Consider the following 15285-nt stretch of genomic DNA (forward strand, 5'->3'; position numbering starts at 1 on the left):
GCCAGGAAAGGATGAGCCATATATAGCACTCTATAAATACTAACACTAAGGGGTTCCGTATTTATCAGCTTCAGTAAATACCCTTTGTTAAGGGTTTTATGTAATATTCTGTTATTCACGTGTGTTGTCTCTGCCAGGCTCGTGTGAGTCTTGGCAGAAGGCAACGCTCGAATTGTGAAAGTTCCACGATATTATGTAATAAATGAAAGTTGGAGAGTGCGACGATGCTTTTTACGGAGCTGAGTTTATGAGGCTCCGACGCAGCATCTTTTAATGGAATAAACTTACCTGTATATCCTGATCGGAGTTCAGTGCTTTGTTACTACAGTTTTCCCTAGAAATATTATTAATTACCTGAGGTAATTTCCCCACCAAATTCTACATACATCGAATTTAATTAATCTTTTCACCCGGTACAATTCAGCAAGCTTTACTAGCCGAAATTCACCGGAGGAAATCTGCAATGGTGCTGGAATTGCCCCAATATTCATAGCCTTCATCCCTCTGCTGCACAAAAACTCAATTACATAAGGATGCTAAATTAGCATCCCACTCACAAGGGACTTGGGGTGCTTGATTGACACTGCCTTGAGCCGGCGCAAGACGAGATCACAGAACACGGTATGATGTGCAGCACGCCAGTGTCCCCTCGCACCACTATTTTTCAATTTATTTACTACCGATATGTTATCCAGGTTACACCAGAAGGCCATGCCCAGAAGAGGTACCCGAGGGGCTGCAATAGACACTGTCTAAGATGACCAATAAAAGTAAAGCATCCCTTGTCTGTATGGGCACAGATAGAAACAATCCAATGCAGGAGAAAAGTACCCACCCTGAAGGTTCGATTGAGGGTCAACCCTTTTACCAGCAGTTGAAAGTGAAAAGGATTGTTGACGAACCACAAATGTTTGAGCAACAGGACAATGAAAATGTTAAAATTAAACGAATTATCTCATGAAATTATTAACTGGCAGGGAATGACAAGGATTTGAAGAAACTTTTCTAGGAGACACCTACATTTGCACACTATAGAAATAAGAACATTAAAAACATATTGCTCAAGACCACTGAGTGCAATTATGCAGAAAAGGCTGACATATTCAAACAAATGGGCATATGCCCTTGCCTAAATGGCATTTGTTGAAACAACATTGTAAAATTAACAACTGTGACTTATCCAGTCATGCGGAGAAATTGCCTTAAATAATTTACCACGTGACACAATGAACTTCACATAAGTCATGAAATGCCACTGCGGCAAAGCATTTGTGGGGAAGGTATCATGGAAAGCAAAGACTAGACAAATGGAACTCAAAAGCAAAATGAGGAACAATAACCTCAAGGTAACCACAAACTGTTCCCTAGAACACACCCGGCCATAACATTAACCAAATCAGATTCTACATTCCGGAACATGAAGCAGCACTAAGCAGAGGCATGATATGAAAAGGCTTTTAGCAATGCAAGAACATTATTGGATACAGCACTTAAACACTATAGCTCCGTTGGTGTGAATGACAAACTTGAACTAAAATGTTTCATTTAATGTTAGTGACTAAAAATCCAGAACAAATCTGAGTTTTATCAGGGGGTCTGATGCAGAGTGGTAGTGGGGTGGGGAGGAGTTGCAAGCGATAGAGGATTACTTACTGAGTTTAATTTTTCAAGACGTGAGGGGATGATGGGTGGGCACATAGCAGATGCTGAGCTTTAGTCAAAATAGTTGTGAATTGGATTTTGGTGGATTAGGTGCATAGAAAGGGGAAATGTTTTTGAGAAAGCAGCTCTGCAAAAAAAGGTATGGCATGCACAAACACACAGGGAATAGAAGAGTTGTTCTCTAGGTCAAAGTAATAACAGTCTTTATTGCTGTACCGTATGAGCAAGCACATAGTGTAAGGAATATCTGGGTATAAAAACAATAGTCTCAGCATCTGCCCTACAGGAAGAGGGACGTGGCTCAGAGAAGTTGGGAGAGAGTAGTTACCAACTCCAGAAAAGGAGCGGCCTGGGTGCCTTTTTGTCTAAGCATATGTGTATTTAGATAATGGATATATAAACATGAGCTCTGAACTGGTGCATATGAAGGAGTATGACTCACTAGTACACAAGAGGTGTAGGACTGTAGGGACAGAAAGTACAAGGTTAAGCTTTTGAGGAACTAAAATTGTGAGATGGGTGGGCCACATCAGTGCAGTATGACTACAAGTATGGCCTTACAGGCGTCAGTTGGGTAATGACTGCAAGTATGAATGAGCTTGTGTTGAAGGGGTAATGTTCGGTAACTGAGAAGCAAGATAGAATAAAAAATAAATGGAGGCAGCCATGAAAAGGAGAAAGTTAAGCAAAGCCTTAAATATGAGGAGTAGGGAGACGTGAATAGTACGAATGAGAGAAGCATGTTTTCCTATGGTGTGGGTATAGAAAAAAAAATAAAAAATCTGCATTTGGTGTGCAAGATCAGAAATGTGAGGAGGAGGGTTGATGAATTATGGCAGCACATATGGACAAATACGTGAGATTAGTAATGTCTGACAGGAGTACAGAGAGTTGGCCTGACAATGATGCTACATTGTGCATGGAACCAAAAGAAACATGTAGGGAGGGCATTAGGAGATTAGTCTGCTTGCTTAACAGCATTATATATTTATATTTTATATACAGTTACACAAAAAGAAGACTAAGGGGGCTGATTTCGAGCTTGGCAGATGGAATACTCTGTCACAAATGTAAAGGATCTCTAGTACAATGTATTAGAAGTAGATTATATCCCAAGGCACTTGTAATATGACACTATATCCAAGATGTTTGTAGAGACTATCCGTTTCACCGAACTCTAAATCAGGCCCCAAGTAAGAAGTTCTTTTTGTTTCTTCAAACACATGGCGCACTAAGATCAGTAGAATACCTGCTAAAGTGGTCTGTTGGGCACGGTCTTACCACCAAGGTATATGGAATCAGGTAATCCCGAACATTCAGTTGGTCAGAACAGTTATTTTTATGAAGACGGAAATTATCGGTGATGGGAGCACAAGAGGAGTAGAAGTAAGTTATCGATGGAAAGCAGAGGAGTCACTGTGAGGAGAGTACGGTGTGACCTGTGACTCATAGAGATAGGACAAGAGTAACGGATATTTACTAGAGTAACAGCTCCTAAATTTAACAAGCATGGGAGGGAGTGGGAGAACCAATGACCATTTAATTAATAATTGGGAAAATGTGGTAAAGTACATAGGAAAGTGCATTGTTTAAGTTTAATGGCATACGAATATTATATGTTGTTATTTGAATCGAATCACGTGTGCTACACTAACAGTGATAATTCCAGACAGCGGCCAGTGAGTTGTTAAGATCCACAACGGTTGGATATCTTGCATCGTGGGCATACATTTGTATGGAATAAACCTGCTGTTCCAGTTACTTCGTCAACTAGACCCTTCATTGGAATCCACTACAGAAACACCATAGAGGACCCTTAACACTAATCAGTGAAACATACCGAAGAGGACTAAGACAATATATTTGTACCCTGACAGTGAGTGAGTACAAAGGGGTAACACTGTGGAAAAGCGAGCACAGTTGTATCAATCTTTTATGATGCATACTAGGTTCTATGCATCATGCATTCTGGAAGGGGAGGTTCACGAGATTCCGCAGTGGGCGGTTGACCGGGAGCCGGAGTGGGAACCAGACGGCAGGTTGTGTCGTTGACAAATAAACTTACTTATATAAGTTTATACGTTTTCCCAACTTTTCTTGTAACATTTTGGTGACAAGCTTTAAGCGAAGACACAACCTGGGTCGGCTAGACGCTTACCTGCTGTTACCGCCGTGAAGCTGTTGTCGGCGGCAGTGATGAGGATGATTAACTGTTGGGCTGTTGATCCGATTGAGTGCCACGCCAGCTTGCACTCCTTCCGTGGGTGCTCCACCTCATCGGAGCTGGTTGCCGGAGGCAGAGCAGTGAGTGTTGTCGGCCCTGAGGCGGTGATTGTGGGAGAGCGGCCTGTTCCGGTGAATCTCGCACGACGAACAGCAACTGCTGTTCGCTTTGAGGCAGTGCGGCGGAGGAGGTGTGGCAGCGCAGCTGCATTGATGAGTGTTGCCGATCCGTAGAAGTGTAAGTGAGCGCGCTCTCACTTATTTTAAAAAACTAGACTGCACGCCAAGAGTTGTTCGCTTGGAGGCAGTGCGGCGGCGGAGGTGTGGCAGCGCGCTAGCACTCATTAGTGTTGTCCGCCCAGAGGAAGGGCAGGGGGCGCACTCTCAACTCTTAAAACTAGACTGCTCACTCATTTTACTTTGAATTTACACCTGTGGTGGCCATCTTACATTTGAAAGAAAAAAATACACCAGCTTATTGATTGTTCTACTTTCCCTTCAACAAAGACTGCACTGCTTATTAGTGTTTATTTTAGTTCATTGTATTTATTCTGTCATCATTGTGGTTCAAGGAAAGAAAAAATTGAAAAGTTTTTGTTTGTTACATTTATTGTTGTGGTGTTTGGGCAAAGTTTTGGTGTAATATTGGACATGGCTTCAGTTGGGAACATTATTACACCACACTTTTTCATACAATAAGCAGGTCAACCCGACATTTGTTGGGAGGATTGGATTGAAATTTTAGAAAATTACATCATAGCACTTGATGGTCAGAACTTTTCATCGGCCAGGAAAAAAGCAATTTTATTGAGTGCTCTTGGCAATGAGGGGCAGGGAATTTTTAAGTACTTGCCAGTAGCATTAGGCCCTAATGGTCAGCCTATGGATGATATTTTCAAGGAGCCCGTAAAAAGGTTAGAGAACCGATTCGCAAAGGAAGTTAATTTGGTCATGGTCAGATATAAATTTTACACCCAGCCTCAGGGGGAACATGAGTCCATTGATGAGTTTGTGGCCAGACTAAGAGAACTCTCTATTAAATGCTGTTTCGGTAATATGGTGGAGGAATTGATCCGAGATCAGTTGATTGTGCAGTGCAGGGAGAAGAAAATACAGGAAAGGCTATGGACAGCGAAAGACCCCTCACTCATGGAAGCCATTGGAATGGCTAGAATCACAGAGGTGCATGAAGGAACTTAACAAAAAAGACAGGGCAACTGTGATTAATCTGGATCAACAGGACTGCGTCGAGAGTGAAGTCTATGCAGTCAAGAAGAAAGAAAAGAAAGACTATGGTCTTACCAGAAACAAGGGGGAGCAGAGTGTTCCTAGTGTCAGGAGCAAAGAGGACTGTACCTGTTGTGGTAGCAGTTTTCACGATGCTGACTCAAAAAAATGTTTTGCTAGTAACAAAATTTGCTAGGAAGTGTGGGCGGAAAGGTCATTATGCAAGAGTATGCAAAACAAACAGGAGTTCTAGTGTGGGCGTGGTCGAGAGTGTGATGGGAAGTTTGGGTACTGACAGGGTTCTCATAGTAAATGAGGATCTCAAAACTAAAAATGCAGCCTTTCTTGAGAAGAAAGGGAGGATGTCCAGGCCAACAGCAATTTTTAATGTGTGTGGGAAAAACATTGAACTTATGGTTGACTCAGGATCCATGCACACCATTATACCCAAACATGTTTTCAAAATGTTGTGGCAGAATGTTAAACTTACGCCTAAATACATAAACCCGGGGGGGGGGGGTATCAAGGCGAATCCATAGACATTTTGGGGTACATAGAAGGTAATATACAGTATGGCTCAAGGTGTACCAAGGGTAAATTGTATGTGTTGATTGAAGGACCGTCAATCCTGGGGTGGATGCACCAGTTTGATTTGAACATCATGCTAAATCCCAGAGCTCCTAATCAGGTGTTGGTTGTGGACGAACTCTCCCTGAAGAAGGTGTTGTCTGAAGCAGAAAATGTTTTTAGCAAAAAATTGGGATGTCTTAGAGGGTACGTTCATAAAGTAAGAGTGAAATCGAATGCCACTCCGGTACAGCATAAACTAAGGCGGGTACCACTGTCGGTTCGTGATGGATTGAAGAAACATTTAGCAGAGATGCTGGAGGATGGTTTTATTGAGCCTGCTGAAGCGTCAGAGTGGGTATCGCCTGTGGTTATTACCAAGAAAGCAGATGGTCATCTAAGATTCTGTGTTGACTTGCGCTCTGTGAACCAGAATATTATGGTTGATGTCTTTCCGCTTCCCAATATAAATGAGTTACTTGCTTTGGTGAAAGATAAGAGATATTTTTCCAAACTTGATCTGAGGAGCGCTTATCACCAAGTAAGGTTACATGAGAGCTCCAAATCACTTACCACATTCATCACTCCAGAGGGAACATTACAATTCACTTGGTTGCCATTTGGTTTAGCATCCGCTGCTAGTGTTTTTCAACGAGAAATTACGAAGGTTTTGGGAGGGATAAGGGATGTAATTTATTTCCAAGATGACATTCTGGTCATGGGAAAAACGGAGGGGGAACATAACACCACCTTACACTTAGTGTTAAGAAAACTGGAGGAATATGGTCTCACAATTAATCAGGAGAAGTGCACCTTTCTGGCTGAACAGGTGGAATATTTAGGTTATAATGTTGCTATGGGTTCAATCAGGCCTATGCGCTCTTTGTTGGATGCCATAAGTAAGGCACCTATTCCAAAGGATAGAAACCAACTAAGGTCATTCTTGGGGTTGGTGGAATACTACGCTAAGTTTGTTGAAAATTTTGCAGAGAAGACAGAAGGTCTAAAGAAAATGTTGCGCAAGGGCAGCAAGTTTGAGTGGCAGGACGAACAACAGCTATGTTTTGACAACATTAAGAAGGAAATATGTCAAGCGGGCATATTAACAGTGTTTGATAGAAGTCTAAAATCTGCACTTACAGTTGAGGCCAGTGCGTCTGGTATGGGTGTGGTGCTTTCTCAATTTCATGGTAGTGAGGAAAAGACTGTGGTGTTTGCTTCTCGTACTCTGACATCAGCCGAAAAAAACTATTTGGTCATAGAACGTGAAGCCTTGGCAGCAGCTTGGGGTGCTGAATATTTCTGTGTGTACTTGTGGGGCTTGCCATTTGGTATACGGACAGATCATAAACCGCTGCTGAGAATTCTAGCTCCAGGTGGTGCAGGGAAGGGTTCAGCTAGGTTAGCTAGGCTTGCAGCAAGACTTCAGGAGTATATCTACACTGTTGAGTTTCTACAAGGCTGGAAGAATGTTCAGCCAGATTGCTTATCTAGATTATCATTGAACTGGGAGGAAGTGGATGATGTTGTTGTGAGAGATACAAATGTGGAGGGTGCTGTTGCCCGTACGAGATGCAGTGGATAGTGGAACTGGTTCATTTTCGGGGATGCAGTGGGAAGAGGAGATGAAAGAGGATCTGGTGATGAAGGATGTAATTAAAATGATTAAATGTAGAAAAGTGAGGGAAAGCGTTCTGGCCCCAGCTGTGAGACCCTATTTGAAAGTGCTGGAGGATCTATCTGTCTGTGGTGATGGTGTGATCATAAAGGGGGATTGTTTTGTTCCTCCTGTGGGGTTGCATTTTCGGTCATCTGGGGCAAGGACTGACCACCAGGACGGTGAGAGCAAACTTTTGGTGGCCAGGGATGGACAGTCAGATCAAGGAATGGGTGCGAAATTGTTGCTTGTGTAAAGAGAGTGAGAAGACGCTAGTTCTTGAGAAGTGTGAAGGTGGACATTTAGAGAATCCTGGAAAGGCTTGGCATACAGTCTGTTTGCATTTTATTGGACCACTGAGGGAATTGTCTCAAGATATGAAATTTGCACTGGTGGTTGTGGATATTCACTCAGGGTGGTTGGTGGTGGAATTTTTGAAAGATGTCACCACAAAAACCACCATTAGGGTATTACATTTTTTTATTAAAGGAGATGGGTCTTCAGCAGTTCTTAATACGGACAATGGCACACAACTTACTTCACATGACATTGTAACGTTTTTAAGGGCTTGGAGAGTCAGACATTCTTGTACATCCTCATATAATCCTAGGGGAAATGGAGTGGCTGAGAGAGCTGTCAGACTACTCAAAAGACCTATGCAGTTGGCTTTGGCGAACCAGTGTGATGTCAAAGAAACCATTTTAGACATGGTATGGGCATTTCGTACCACCCCACACAGTGTTACCCAGAGTATCCCTTTTGTGCACATGAGGGGCCGATTGCCCAGCACCAAGTTAGAGCCAGACTGGTTAAAAGGGATCTTGTATGATGAAACAGCTATCAATGATTCAGTTAAGTTCCCCAAGAAAGATGAGATACAAGCTAGTTTACGTGTAGAAGTGGGAGATTGGGTCAAAGTGAAGTCGGGCAGGATACAGGGAGGTTTAACCAAGTTCAGGGGTCCTTTTTGGGTTCAACAAGTTGGTACACATTTTGAGATTTTGGAGAAAGGTGAGAGGTGGAATTTCAGGAATGTAGCCTGTTGTGTTCTTAGTGCGTTCTTCAGAACGCAAGCTGTCTGAGCATTCCGGAGATGACAGTTGAATCTGTTTCTCCGGAGTGGCTGGACGCTAGGTCGCGCTTACGAATAAAGTCGTGTTTTGACTTACCTTTGCTGTGGACCTCACCGTCTTTGTCCACTTCAGTTTGGTGACGAGGGACTTAGCGCGACCTACATCCAGTTCCTGCTGTTTGTTGTTGTGGACCCCAATCCTGTTCCTGCCGCCGGTTCCTCCTGCCAGCGGCAGTGATCTTCATTTGTTCATTTGACAGCTGGTCGCTAAAGCCGGCAAGGCGTTTTCCTGGTTTCTGGAGCGTGTGCCAGAGAGGAGCAGAGCGGAGAGCCGGCGGACCAACACTGATGCGTCACGTGTGCCAGAGAGGAGCGGAGAGCCGACGTACCAACACTGACGCGTCACTCTTAATTTTTTTGGGGGTTGCCCCGGCAGCGTGTGTTTACACGTACATTTACGGGCGTCTTGAGAGCTGGCGCAGCAACCTGGTAAAACCGGAACTTATTGTGAAGGAAGTGGATTTCTGGGGTGGCACCCCAGAAGTATTCCTGCCTTTGATTGCATCAACGCGTTTTATTGGATGAGGTGGAGTTTGGAGGCGGTCATAGGAGCAGTGAAGTGGAGATTATTTTTCTGCTCAGAGTATATCGTGTTCTTTACAGACAGGCTGCCACTTTGAGATTGCTGGCTAAGGAGGGTGTGATTCAACTTCAAAAGAAACAAGAAAAAGACACTGTGAGAACGTTGTACTGTCTCTGTTAATGTGCATGTAATTGCCGTATTGTGAAAAGTGTAACATTTAATGGCAGATAGACACTGTGAGAGTTGTGTATTCTGCTACGGTTCATCTGTTCACTGTATTTCATTGTTCATTCTGTTTTTAGTACTAGTTTGGGTATTGTTGTGATGGCTTCTCACTCCAATATTTCTCCACCACTTTTATTTCTACCAGTTCCAGGCATGCCAATTCTTCCTTGGGAGGATTGGATAGAAATGCTCGAGAATTATATTGTTGCCTTGGATGGTCAGGGTTACTCACCTCAAAGGAAAAAAGCTATCCTTTTGAGTACTTTGGGGTGTGAGGGCCAGAGAATTTGTAAATATCTTCCTCCTTATATGGGGCCCAATGGTCAACCTATGGATGATGTTTATAATGAAGCGATTAAAAGGTTGGAGAACAGGTTCGCAAAAGAGACTAATTTAGTTTTAGCTAGGTACAAATTTTATACTCAACCTCAAGATCATCATGAGTCTATTGATGATTTGGTGTCGCGGTTGAGGGAACTGTCTGTTAAGTGCAGGTTTGGCACCATGACGGATGAGCTAATACGAGATCAACTTATTGTGCAGTGCCGTGATAAAAAGATTCAGGAGAGGTTATGGGCGGCAAAGAATCCCACGTTGCAAGAAGCAATTGACTTGGCAAAAGTGATGGAGGAATCGAAACGCTGTATTAAGGAATTGGAAAGGAAAGAGAAAACTGTGGAAGTTATGGCCTTATCAAATGATTCTACAATATTACGGCCAGAAACTGGAAGTGCACCAAAGAAAGGCGGGTTTGTCAGTAGTAAGGGGAGGGAGTGTTTTAGGTGTGGTAGTACTTCGCACTTAGGGGACTCCAAGAAATGTTTTGCTGTCACCACGACCACAACCATAAAAGTTTTAGAGGATATTTTCATGGAGGAAGGCATCCCCAGGGTCCTTATCACAGACAAAGGCACTCAATTAACTTTGAATGAGATGTGTTTGTTTTTGAAGAATTGTGGGGTGCGACACACCAGGACGTCCCTATACTATCCACAGGGTAATGGGATTGTTGAGAGAATTAACAGATTAATCAAAGGAACAGTACAGTTAGCTTTGGCTAATCATTGTAGTGTGCAGAAAATGATAATTGATGTTGTACAAGCATATTGCTCCACGATTCATAGTGCTACTGGCGTGTCTCCTTTCCGAGTGATGAGAGGGAGATCGATGGGGTCGAAATTGATTCTTGGCTTCAAGAGTGGGTTGCATCTGGTGGTGAAAAGACGAGTGTGCCCTCTCAATATGAACATGGATTGATGGTGGCAGACTGGGTCAAAGTCAAGTCAGGTAGAGTAAGGGCGGGTGTTTCAAAATTTAGAGGCCATTTTCGTGTGAAGAAGGTGGGAAAATTTCAAATTGAGATTGAAGGTGGAGAGAAGTGGAATGTGAGGAATGTGGCCCTGTATCAGAGGGGTGGAAAGTGTGTTTCAAGTCAGGTGGAGGATGAATGTCCTAGCTCCTTCTTCTGGGGTGATGAAGTAGGATCTACAGGAGGATCTACTTCTGTGTAAGTCACGGTACTGACTGACTGACTGGAGAGAGCAAATCACAAGGTACCAGTGCAACTCAAGAGAGAGAGAATTCTCAAACAAAAGGAGTTGTTCGTGAACAATCGATGAGGTCTCGCAAGTGTCCTAGTTATTTGAAGGACTATATTTTGAAGTAATTACGACTCACAAATGATTTAATTATTTGAAAGACTGTGTTATGAGGTACAACTTGTCTGCTTTAGATGTTCTCTGTTTTAAGTTAGTTATTTTCTTTTTTACATTATTGTAATTTTAGAATTTTTTTCTGTTAGTTGCTTTATGTGAAGGCAAGAGGATATGTTGTGTGTGGGTTCTTAGTGCGTTCTTCAGAACGCAAGCGGTCTGAGCATTCCGGAGATGACAGTTGAATCTGTTTCTCCGGAGTGGCTGGACGCTAGGTCGCGCTTAAGAATAAAGTTGTGTTTTGACTTACCTTTGCTGTGGACCTCACCGTCTTTGTCCACTTCATAGCCCTATATTAAAAGAGTGGAATGATTGATAAGGAATTTGATGAAGGCTGCTCAGGAATGATGTTCATGAATGATGGTGAGGTTGTCAGTGAGAAAGGAGGTATGTCTTTGGATGATTGTGCTGATGTTGGAAATGAGTGCGGTGATGGTTCCAACAAGCTAATGATAGTGGGTAATTTTCCTTCTGTTCGTGCAGTTGCTGCACTTACTGAACGAGTTTTCAAGCATGGCAACCGCCAGGGCCCTAATTGGGAAGAAAAAATTGGGGGTCGCTAAATCGGGCGTTTCCTATATAATTAGGTGTCTGACTTAAACATGCCAACTAAAATTCCCATGGCGTGCCGCCCTACCCATACATTTGCAGAAAATCACAAGTGCAATTTGCGTATGTGATCATCGGTCTGTATACAACTATCCAAGGACATCTTGGCGCTAATAGCCGGAACAAGTACCCAGTCAACATGGGAAAAAAGGCCAAATGGAAAACAGCCAGGTCTTCATGACTTCCCTGAAAGCGTTATCGTTTTCAGTAAGCTTAACAGCTCTATGCAGCGAGTAAGCATGTAGGCACACAGACATGAACGCTGCGAGTATGAGAGTGGAAACTGACATTTAATTTTTTCAAGGAATGGTTGTAACCATAGACTTGCGGGCAGCCCTCCGATTTGAACGATTTGCAATTGATTAAAATTAACCATCACCTTTCGTGCGACTAATATGTGTGTCGGGTGACAAACACCCCTCACCCATTTCCGATAGCAAAGCCACGCAAAAGTCCCAATCGAGCGTAAACGGAGTATGGCCGTATAAAACGACATTGAGGTTTCAAAATAATTATACGCGACAAAGGCAGGACGCAAACCACAGAACCTTAATTCCCAAGCCTGGAAAAGTCGTAGGTGAAGCCGAACGACATGATCAGTAGAGTATAGTTACCGTATCCTTGCGCAGCCACCCGCTCTTTCCAAAACTGTACCGCGTCCGGTTGCCAGGGCAACGCGTACTAGTATGAGGAAGGCGGGCTCCTGTTAGTCCCACCAATCAAGTCCAGCTCAGCGAGCTTCATATCCAACGGAAGTTGCAGAAGAAAGAAGCTGGCCACTCAGCCTAAGAGGAGAAAATAGCTGCAGTCAAGCACGGATGTGCAGTGGGGCCAGGAGCGACTCAGATCAAATTGCATCCAGACGATTGTTGCCAGAGGTAGTATATATGCACACACTGTTTTTGTTGTAAATGGAATTATTTTCCAAGTAGAAAAATAATGTAAAAATGTATTTTTTTTTTTAGCAGAAGATCGCCTTTAACCCCTTTGCTGCCAGGCCTTTTCCCCCTCCTGTGCCGAGCCTTTTTTTGGCTATTTGGGGCAGTTCGCGCTTAGTCACTCATAACTTTTTGTTCACATAAGCTATCCACGCCAAATTTGCGTCATTTTTTCCCAACATCCTAGAGGTACCCAGACCTTGTGGATTCCCCTGAAGGAGACCAAGAAATTAGCCAAAATACAGTGAATTATTTATTTATTTATTTTAATTGGAAAAAAGGGTTGCAGAAGGCAGCTCGTGGTTTTTTCCCTGAAAATGGCATCAACAAAGGGTTTGCGGTGGCAAGATCACCATCTTCCCAGCTTTCAGGAACAGGCAGGCTTGAATTGGAAAACACAATTTTTCAATACAATTTTGACATTTTACTGGGACATACCCCATTTTTACGATTATTTGTTCTTTCAGCCTCCTTCCAGTTAGTGACCAAAATGGGTGAGAAACCAATGCTGGATCCCAGAAAGCTAAACATTTCTTAAAAGTAGACAAAATTCTGAATTCAGCAAGGGGTCATTTGTGTACATCCTACAAGTGTTTCCTACAGAAAATAACAGCTGAAATAAACAAATATTGAAATTGAGGTGAAAAAAAACAGCAATTTTTCCTCCACGTTTTACTCTGTAACTTTTTCCTGTGATGTCAGATTTCTTAAAGCAAATATACCGTTACGTCAGCTGGACTCTTCTGGTTGCGGGGATATATAGGGCTTGTAGGTTCATCAAAAACTCTAGGTACCCAGAGCCAATAAATGAGCTGCACCTTGCAATGGGTTTTTATTCTATACCGGGTACACAGCAATTCATTTGCTGAAATATAAAAAGTGAAAAATAGGTATCAAGAAAACCTTTGTATTTCCAAAATGGCCACAAGATAAGGTGTTGAGAAGCAGTGGTTATTTGCACATCTCTGAATTCCGGGGTGCCCTTATTAGCATGTGAATTACAGGGCATTTCTCAAATAGATGTTTTTTTTACACACTGCCTTATATTTGGAAGGAAAAAATGTAGAGAAAGACAAGGGACAATAACACTTGTTTTGCTATTCTGTGTTCCCCCAAGTCTCCCGATAAAAATGGTACCTCACTTGTGTGGGTAGGCCTAGCGCCCACAAAAGGAAATGGCTCAAAACTCAACGTGGACACATCACATTTTTTCACAGAAAACAGAGGTGTTTTTTGCAAAGTGCCTACCTGTGGATTTTGGCCTGTAGCTCAGCCGGCACCTAGGGAAACCTAGCAAACCAGTGCATTTTTCAAAACTAGACACCTAGGGGAATCCAAGATGGGGTGACTTGTGGGGCTCTGACCAGGTTCTGTTACCCAGAATCCTTTGCAAACCTCAAAATTTGGCCAAAAAAACACTTTTTCCTCTCATTTCGGTGACAGAAAGTTCTGGAATCTGAGAGGAGCCACAAATTTCCTTCCACCCAGCGTTCCTCCAAGTCTCCCGATACAAATGGTACCTCACTTGTGTGGGTAGGCCTAGCGCCAACGAAAGGAAATGGCCCAAAACACAACGTGGACACATCACATTTTTTCACAGAAAACAGAGGTGTTTTTTGCAAAGTGCCTACCTGTGGATTTTGGCCTCTAGCTCAGCCGGCACCTGGGGAAACCTAGCGAACCAGCGCATTTTTGAAAACTAGACACCTATGGGAATCCAAGATGGGGTGACTTGTGGGGCTCTGATTGCTTGCAATCCGGCTGCTAAAACGCTGAGAGAGACTTCAAAGGGAAGGAAATAACTTTCCTTCCCTTTGAAGTCTCTCGGCCTCTTCCACGTGATCGGAAGAGAAATGCCCTTGCATTTCTTTTCGGATCGTGTTGGAAGCTGAGCTTCCAGCGCAATGGGAGGAGGCCTTCTGACAATCAGCGCGCGATTGCGCACTGACGTCACGGGGGTGGAAGGGGAAGGGCTTCCCCTTCCATTCCTGCCTTGGGTGGGGTGGAGGGAACCCCACAGAGGGAGCGCTAGCGCTCCCTCTGGGCTCTGCTACCAGGATGTAATGGTTACGTCCTGGGCACACGAGCACTGTGCCTCAGGACATAACCATTACGTCCTGGGCACAGAAGGGGTTAACACTTATAATGTAAACAAGAATAGAAGCCTGAATCATCATAGGTACGCACGTATTAATTAGGGCATGAGAGGCAGAGCAGTCGACTTTGGCAGTCAAACTGAGGAACTAAATTTAAGTCCAAGCCTCAGTTCAACATCTTGTCATGCTGGACAAATTACTTAATCTTCCTAAGAAAAATGTCCAATGTAATCTGGCGTTCATGTAAAATGCCAAGATTTTACCAGAGCCAATGTCGCACTATACAAAACTGCAAAAATAACTATGCGATGTGATGTTTATCATCCTAACAAGAATAGTATTTTTAGAAATTCTGTTTCTGCAAATATATTTTTGAAACAATTAAAGGTAGGTTTTGAAAAATTATAACCTACATGTTTTTCCCAAACTTTGCTACCTACAGAAAGTTTGCAAATGTTTGAGAAAACATCACGAAGTTTGGCAAAGAAAACGTTCGCCATTTTCTGCACTCCTATTGCGGACCGAAAAGTGATAGTGTAATGATGCGCAGGACACGGAGAGTACTTAGGATGAGTTTATTCGGAGACATGAGAGGAAACCTGAGACCGATCTCACCACTTCACTTCAACCGCCCTCTCACCTACGTTCCACTCCGAGCCTGGTGCCCAGTCACCATAGCGATAGTAACCTGGTCACCATTGCGATAGTAACCTG

General features: G+C 43.2%; 1 protein-coding gene across 1 annotated transcript in view; it reads right to left on the reverse strand.

Annotated features, from left to right (window-relative positions):
* DYNLT5 (dynein light chain Tctex-type family member 5) overlaps positions 1 to 12246 on the reverse strand; it is a 52372-nt gene extending 40126 nt beyond the window's left edge. Inside the window, exon 1 of the mRNA XM_069232483.1 lies at positions 12152 to 12246. The gene's annotated coding sequence lies outside the window, so the exon portion shown is untranslated. The remainder of the gene's footprint in view (positions 1 to 12151) is intronic.
* Positions 12247 to 15285: the final 3039 nt, after the last annotated feature.

This window comes from Pleurodeles waltl, chromosome 4_2 (genome assembly GCF_031143425.1).
Source record: "Pleurodeles waltl isolate 20211129_DDA chromosome 4_2, aPleWal1.hap1.20221129, whole genome shotgun sequence".
Classification (NCBI taxonomy): Eukaryota; Metazoa; Chordata; class Amphibia; order Caudata; family Salamandridae; genus Pleurodeles; species Pleurodeles waltl.